Source organism: Plecotus auritus (assembly GCF_963455305.1).
Source record: "Plecotus auritus genome assembly, chromosome: 2".
Lineage (NCBI taxonomy): Eukaryota > Metazoa > Chordata > Mammalia > Chiroptera > Vespertilionidae > Plecotus > Plecotus auritus.
The window spans coordinates 100,034,066-100,041,729 of NC_137771.1; the positions used below are offsets into that span (position 1 = coordinate 100,034,066).

A 7,664-nucleotide genomic window follows, 5' to 3' on the forward strand; every position below is an offset into this window, starting at 1 on the left:
CATCATATACAAAAATAAACTCAAAATTGATTAAAAACATAAATTTTAGACCTGAAACCATAAAACTCCTAGAAAAAAACATAGGCAGTAAACACTTTGATGTCAGTATGAGTAATATATTTTTTGGATATGTCCCCATGAACAAGAGAAACAAAAGAAAAAAATAAGCAAATGGGACTTTATCAAATTAAAAAGCTTCTGCACAGAAGAGGAAACTATCCACAACAACAAAGAAACCTACTGAATGGGAGAAGATATTCACAAATGATATATGTGTTAAGGAGTTGATATCCAAAACATAAGAAACTCATACAACTCTATAACAAAAAATAATAAACAATCCAATCAAAAATGGGCAAAGGACATAAACAGATATTTCTCCAAAGGAGGTGTATAGATGGCCAAAAGACAAATGAAAAGATTCTCAACATCACTAATCATTAGAGAAATGCAAATCAAAACACCAATGAGATACTACCTCATACCAGTTAGAATGACATCATCAATAAGTGAACAAATATGTGTTGTCGAGGAAAAAGGGGAAACCTCGTGCACTGTTGGTTGGCCTGCAAACTTGTACAGCCACCATGGAAAGCAGTACTGAGATTCCTAAAAAGACTGAAAATAGATCTGCCATATAATCCAGCAATTCCATGACTAGGTATTTATCTGAAGAAAATAAAAACACTAATTCAAACACATGTGTGTATGCCTATGTTTATTGTGGCATTGTTTATAATAGTTAAGATATGGAAGAAATCTATGTGTCCATCATAGATTAATATATATATACTAGTGGCCCGGTGCACAAAATTCGTGCATGGGGAGGGGGGGGGGTCCCTCAGCCCAGCCTGCACTCTCTCCAATCTGGGACCCCTTGAGCAATCTGGGACCACTGGCTCCTAACCACTCACCTGCCTGCCTGCCTGATTGTCCCTAACTACTCTGCCTGCTGGCCTGCTCACCCCCAACTGCCCCCCACCGGCCTTCTCTCCCCCAACTGTCCCCCGTTGCTGGCCCGATCACCCCCAACTGCCCCCCCTGCCAGCCTGCTTGCCCCAACTGCCCCCCATGCCAGCCTGATTGCCCCCAACCACCTCCCCCCTCCCCCACTGGCCTGATCACCCCCAACTGCCCTCCCCTCCTGGCTGATCTCCCCTATCTGCCTCTGCCTCAGCCCTGCCACCATGGCTTTGTCTGGAAGGATGTCTGGAAGGTCTTCGGGAAGGTCTCCCAGTCTAATTAGTATATTACCCTTTTTTTAGTATTCATATGCAGCTTTAAAAAGAATGAAATCTTGCCATGGATAGACCTCGAGGGTATTATGCTAGTTCAGTGGTCGGCAAACTCATTAGTCAACAGGGCCAAATATCAACAGTACAACGATTGAAATTTCTTTTGAGAACCAAATTTTTTAAACTTAAACTTCTTCTAATGCCACTTCTTCAAAAAACTCACCCAGGCTGTGGTATTTTGTGGAAGAGCCACACTCAAGGGGCCAAAAAGCCACATGTGGCTGTTGTGGAGCGAACGCGAGTAAACGACCACTGGAGTCCAGACCAAATTAAAATTTAGGGAGCCTTTATTAGTTAGCCAGAGACTGCTCTGCCTTTCTCCACACAGGGAGTCCAGAGAGCAGCCCCAATCCTTTGTGCAGGACCGCTTTTAAGCACATTTACCACATAGACAAAACAGTTTTTCTTAAGTAATGTCAGGGTCATGTTATTAATGACCATGTTATTTACAGGGTCATCCTGTTCTTCAGAAAGCTGACAGTGTTCTATCTTGCAAGGCTATTTTGTGAGGTGCAGCTGGGATTCAAGGCTAAGTTGACTGGGAGGAAGCATGCTCAAAAATTTCTACTCTCTAACATTCCCCACTGGTTTTATGTACATGAGTCAAATCATTGACTCTTTTGGGTCATTGTTGGCAAGTGAGTTATATTGACCAATGAGGACTATAAGCTTGATAGAATTAATTCTCTGCTGAATAAAATCAATAGGCCTGTTTATAAGATAAGGGCCTGGAATGAGGGCCAAGACTAATCTTTAGAGGGTCCAAAGAGCCCTGGACTCTCTATTTTGCCTGGGCTGTCTTAAGACAGGTGTGATGAAGCCATGTCGGGATCCTGTTGACCTTGACTGCTGTGGAGGTGGTCCTTTCCAGGTAGGAGTCAGTCCTTGTGTGGCAAATTTCTTTACCCAAACAGAGTCACCAGGGTGGAAGGATGGACCGGATCAGAATTGTTATAGGCAGAGTACCTTGGACATGCTTCTGGACTGCTTTCTGGGTGGACTGTAAAGCCTGTAATAACTTGAGTAAAGATTGGTTATGGATTTCAGCTTTTCTAGATTGGGTTTCCATGTATGCTGGTGAGGTGGCTAGGTCAGGGTTTGGAAGAGTCACTAGAATCTGTAGAGGCCCCACTGGTTTTAGGGCAGCCTCCCGGGCTGCTTCATCTGCAGCCTCGTTCCCTCTTGCTTCTGGGGAGTCCCCTTGTCTCACATAGGTAGAGATGGAAAGACTTAATTACATCTGGTAGTGCTAGTTGGCCCATCGTCCTTGCTCTGCTCATATCTGTCTAACTGCCTAATATATTACCTCAAGGATCCTGGCTCTGAATTCTTTTAGGGAAAATGGACGTCAGTGGGCTCTTCTAGCTACTTCCTGCTGAGGCGGGTCAGAGGTTTCTCTCAGAGCCAAGAGATCCTTGCTGTCTGTCAGAGGGACAATGAGGCCTGGGCACAGAAGGAGGTGGGCTTGTGACCTGGCAGAGACAAACTGTAACAAATGGTCTGGTGGAAGGGGAAGAAAACCTTTCAGTTTTAATAACTTCTATTGAAATAGAATTTTTCTCCTCAAAATTACCCCCATGTTTATCAAAAGAGCCAAATCAAGACTAATTTATCTATTGTATTTAATTTGGCCTGATTGTTTGTATAAACATAACAAGAATGGTAACTGACTACTTTTGCCAGAATTTCATGATTGAATCTTATTGTGCCCCGTAGGGCCAGGAAGCCAAGCCATCCAGCTGCCGTCAGGCCTGCCTGTTGTATTTGCTGAGTTAGGTGAAGTCCTCACCTGTAGTGGCTCTACCGGGGCCCATGCCCTAGGCTTCAAGGCCCATCTCAGCCCTCGTCGCAGCTCAGAGTGTGTGGGGGTTCTGTAGGGACGCAGAGGTGCCCTTATTGCTCCCCTTGTACTCTGACCAACCACCAGTGATGGTAGGGTATGGGCCTGATGCTCCAGCACCAGCTATTTTCAGGGCTACCAAGCAGAATACCAGACTTTCTCTATGGCACTCTTATTGGCTTCAAGTCTTCAGAGTTCAGGCAGGGCTCTTTAAAACATGATACTCAGTCAAAGTTTCTGGTTAATAAAACCACTATTAGAAACTGGTCTTATTGAATTTATGCAAATAAATGTATTGCTATGATTTATTGATTTATTTATTTGTTTGTTTGTTTATTTTTATTTTTTTTGGATGGAAAGTTGATTTATTGGTGGGTATAAGGTGGGGGCAGCACCGAGACTCTCACGAGTGCAGGGCTCGCCATTTGTCCAGGGGACCACGATTAGGGATGTATTTGACCCCACAGCCATCTGGGATGAGGCGCTTCTTGGCCATCATGTCTTCAAACTCATCCGCATTAAACTTAGTAAAGCACCACTTCTTGGAGATGTGGATCTTCTAGCAGCCAGGGAACTTGAACTGGCTCTGTGTAGGGCCTCAATCACATGCTCCTTGTTCTGCAGCTTGGTGCGGATGGACATGATGACTTGGCCAATGTGGACTCTGGCCACTATGCCTTGGGGCTTTCCAAAGGCACCCCGCATACCCGTTTGGAGCCCGTCAGCCCCAGCACAGGACAACATCTTGTTGATGCGGATGAAGTCGAAGGGGTGGAGCCGCACTCGGATGTGAAAGCCATCTTTGCCACAACTTTTCATCATGTATTTGTTGGCACAAATACGAGCAGCCTCCAGTGCTTGGGAGGAGAGCTGCTCATATTCGTCTGACACCATGTGGCCACAGAGTGGGAACTCATCTACTTGCGCCTTCTTCCGCCCCAGGTCAAAGATTCGGATCTTAGCATCAGGGACACCTCGGCAGAAGCGAGACTTTGGGTACGGCTTGTTCTTACAATACCGGTAACACCGGGCAGGGCGGCGACCCATGGCGACACCAGGATCTTCAGTGGCACGCCGAAGGGAAAGAGCTATGATTTATTTATTAAGTATTGCCAAATTTCGGAGGAATTGTATTAGGAGAAAAATATACTGACCTGCTTTAAGATAGAATTTTCCTTGCCAGTCCTTTTTATGGACTTTCCAAAATAATATTTTCTGAACAAACAGTAACTGTTAGATTTCTTTTATCAGTCCCTCCCTAAGTACTTTGATATAACTATTTACCCTCTGTTTGGGGAGGCAGAATGTAAATTATTTACTCTTCCTGACTTACTGGCCTATATTATTTGATTTCCTTTCAAGATTTCTCTTCTCCTTCTTATTACATATGTAACCTTTATAAATTTTATACTTCTAAATTAGCCTTTAAACCTTCTTTCTATGTCCTTTAAAAATGCATAACCATGCCTCAGACCTTCTACTCAGTATTCCTTATTCTTTGAAACCTCAATCCTTTAATGATTCCTAAAAAGTAAACAGCCAGAATTTCTTAGATTAACATTTATGACTTAGACCTTCTGTGATAAAACTAAGAGTAGGTAAAAATATTTTTTTTTGAGAGACAGGGATTTTTAAAACTTAAACTAGTTGTAACATTAAAGATATTATATCTTAAAGTTCCTTTGCTGAATATTCTACCACCACCCAAGAAGTACCCAGTAACCCCACCCTGCCAGGCTCGGACAATGAGATTTTCTTTATGTGTATTGGAAGGGTTAAAAAGAAGAAAACGGGGCAGAGGAAGCTCGGCTGTGTTTTGCAGAAAGCCTTGAGTCTAGCATAGCTCAGATAAGTAAGAAACCAAGGACACCAGCAGAGCGGGTTGTAGCCAGCAAAATCAACAAAAACCTATCTCTCCCTGCTCTCCCTGCCCCCCCCCCCTGAAACCGCTTTTCTGCATTAACCGTTTACTCTGTCCTTAGCATGGGAAATAAGGCAAGCAGTCTGAGATCCTGTATAACCAGGCTTTTTACACTTAAGGAACAGCTGCTCTCCATCCCAGATTTTTCTTCTTTATTCCAAGGCCCCAGAAGATCTCAACCTTCACCACTTCTGATATCTCCAACCATCCCCTGTTCCCCAGCCTAGGGCTTCTCTATCTCAGCAGGCTGAGTGAATTCCACCACATCTACCCTTTCTCACACCTGTTCCAGAGCAGTTTTCGGCTCTTTTCCTCCCCCAGAGACCCACTATAAATCTATCAGGAAGGGTAGGCAGGTCGCAGTTCTCGGGACCACATGATTCTCGGTTTGCTAGCAGGGCTGAAAAAGGCAGCCTACAAAGCAGTTAATTATGACTAATCTTAACCCAACAAGCCTTTGTTTAAACTTCTCTGGATTGGCAACCTTCACAAATTTTATACCTTTAAATTAACCCTAGAATTCCAAAATTTTAAACTAACACAGCAAAATTATAATCCAAGGAAAAGCAGTTAAAAGTTCTCTACTGTCTTCCCTCTAAAGCAGGGTTTGCACTGTCTTTCACACAGACTCTCACACTTACATTTATACACCAGACAGTCTGAGATTTTGAGAAAATTTCTGTAAATCAAAAGGGTTAACAGAGGCTCCGTAGTCATCCGCTTGCCACTTGAATTCCTGAAAATTTTTCAAAGAACATTGCAGGGGAGTACAGACAGAACATGAAGCAGACTGACCCATTCTAATGATAGAGACAATTAGACCACAATAACACAGAATAACAAAGACAATGACAACCAACTGAGGATCACTGGGCACCATCGTGCGCCGGGATCTGGTCTTGGAAGTAGCGCTGTGTCCAACCTTCCAGAGACCCTAGATGGGCACCCACAGAACCAGAAATAAGTTTCTTACTGCTAAAAACCAGATCCAGGCGGCTCTGATCAGAGTCAATCAGGAAATTTAGCAGGTGGGGTCTCTGACCTCTACCAGTCCCAGGGCTGAGGAACGTCTCTCAGAGATCTCCCCCTGGGTTGGAGAGTCCGGGGACCCCAGTGGGCTCTGGTCACAGGACCAGTCAAAGGCTGGTTATCTCGCTGGGGCCTCCAGATGTTGTGGAGTGAACGCGAGTGAACGACCACTGGAGTCCAGACCAAATTAAAACTTAGGGAGCCTTTATTAGCCAGCCAGTGACTGCTCTGCCTTTCTCCACACAGGGAGTCCAGAGAGCAGCCCCGATCCTTTATGCAGGACCACTTTTAAGCACATTTACCACATAGACAAAACAGTTTTTCTTAAGTAATGTCAGGGTCATGTTATTGATGACCATGTTATTTACAGGGTCATCCTGTTCTTCAGAAAGCTGACAGTGTTCTACCTTGCAAGGCTATTTTGTGAGGTGCAGCTGGGATTCAAGGCTAAGTTGACTGGGAGGAAGCATACTCAAAAATTTCTACTCTCTAACAGTGGCTTGTGAGCCACAGTTTGCCGACCACAGTGCTAGTTGAAATAAGTCAGACAGAAAAAGACATATACCATATAGTCTCACTTACATGTGAAATATTTTTTTAAAAATTCAATAAAAAACAAAAAACAGATTCATAGAAACAGAAATCAAATGGATGATTACGATGGGGAAGGCAGTGGGGGAGATGTGTGAAAAAGGTCAAGGGGACTATAGTTAATAACATTAGGATAAGTTTGCAGAGTCAGATGACTACTAGAATTAGTGTTATAATCATCATAAGGTAGTTAAATGTTAAATCATTATATTGTACACCCAAAATTAATATAATAGTTTAAACCAACTATACTTAAATTAAAAATAAATAAATAGAAAAAAAAAAGAAAATAAGAAATTGTTCAGAAAGTGTTACTTCCTACTATTTCCTTCTCATTTTACCTACAAAGAAGCTAAGGCTCAGAAAGGTTAAGCAATGTGCCTAAGATTACACAGCTAATAAGAGAACGAGCCAATATTTGAAGCCAGGTGTTTGGTCCATTGCCCATGGTCTCCATTAACTTTTTTTTTTAAATGTTTTTATTTATTTCAGAGAGAGGAAGGGAGAGGGAAAGAGAGATCGAAACATCAATGATGAAAGAGAGTCATTAATCTGGAAACTCCTGCATGCCCCCTACTGGAGATCGAGCCCACAACCCAGGCATGAACACTGATTGGGAATCAAACCATGACCTCCTGGTTCATGCGTGGACACTCAACCATTGAGCAACACGGGCCAGGCTCCTTTATCCTTATTTTATCTGCTCGCTCTGTATGACCCATTCCTTCTCTCTGCGCTCTCCCTTGTCCCCCTGTGAAGAAGACCAAGTAGCAGCTTCATTGCCATTTGAAGCCAGGTCAGTTTTTCCTACAGTCTGCCTGTGCTTGGAGCTTGGCATCCACCTTTTGGGTACTGGAGGATATTATTTATGTCGGGCACCTAAGCCTAAGGTGGAGACAGGATGACTCAGGTTCAGGGTTTCAGCCTCCACCCAGCTCCTATTAATAGAAAGGATTTAAATTAAGAGCCTAGTTAAAAAAAAAAAAAA

The 7,664-nt window shown here is 43.3% G+C and overlaps 1 pseudogene across 1 annotated transcript; it reads right to left on the minus strand.

Annotated features, from left to right (window-relative positions):
• Window positions 1-3,538: 3,538 nt before the first annotated feature.
• LOC308241918 (large ribosomal subunit protein uL16-like) lies at window positions 3,539-4,217 on the minus strand (annotated as a pseudogene). Its single transcript has one exon. The product of its transcript is annotated as a large ribosomal subunit protein uL16-like (transcript).
• Window positions 4,218-7,664: the final 3,447 nt, after the last annotated feature.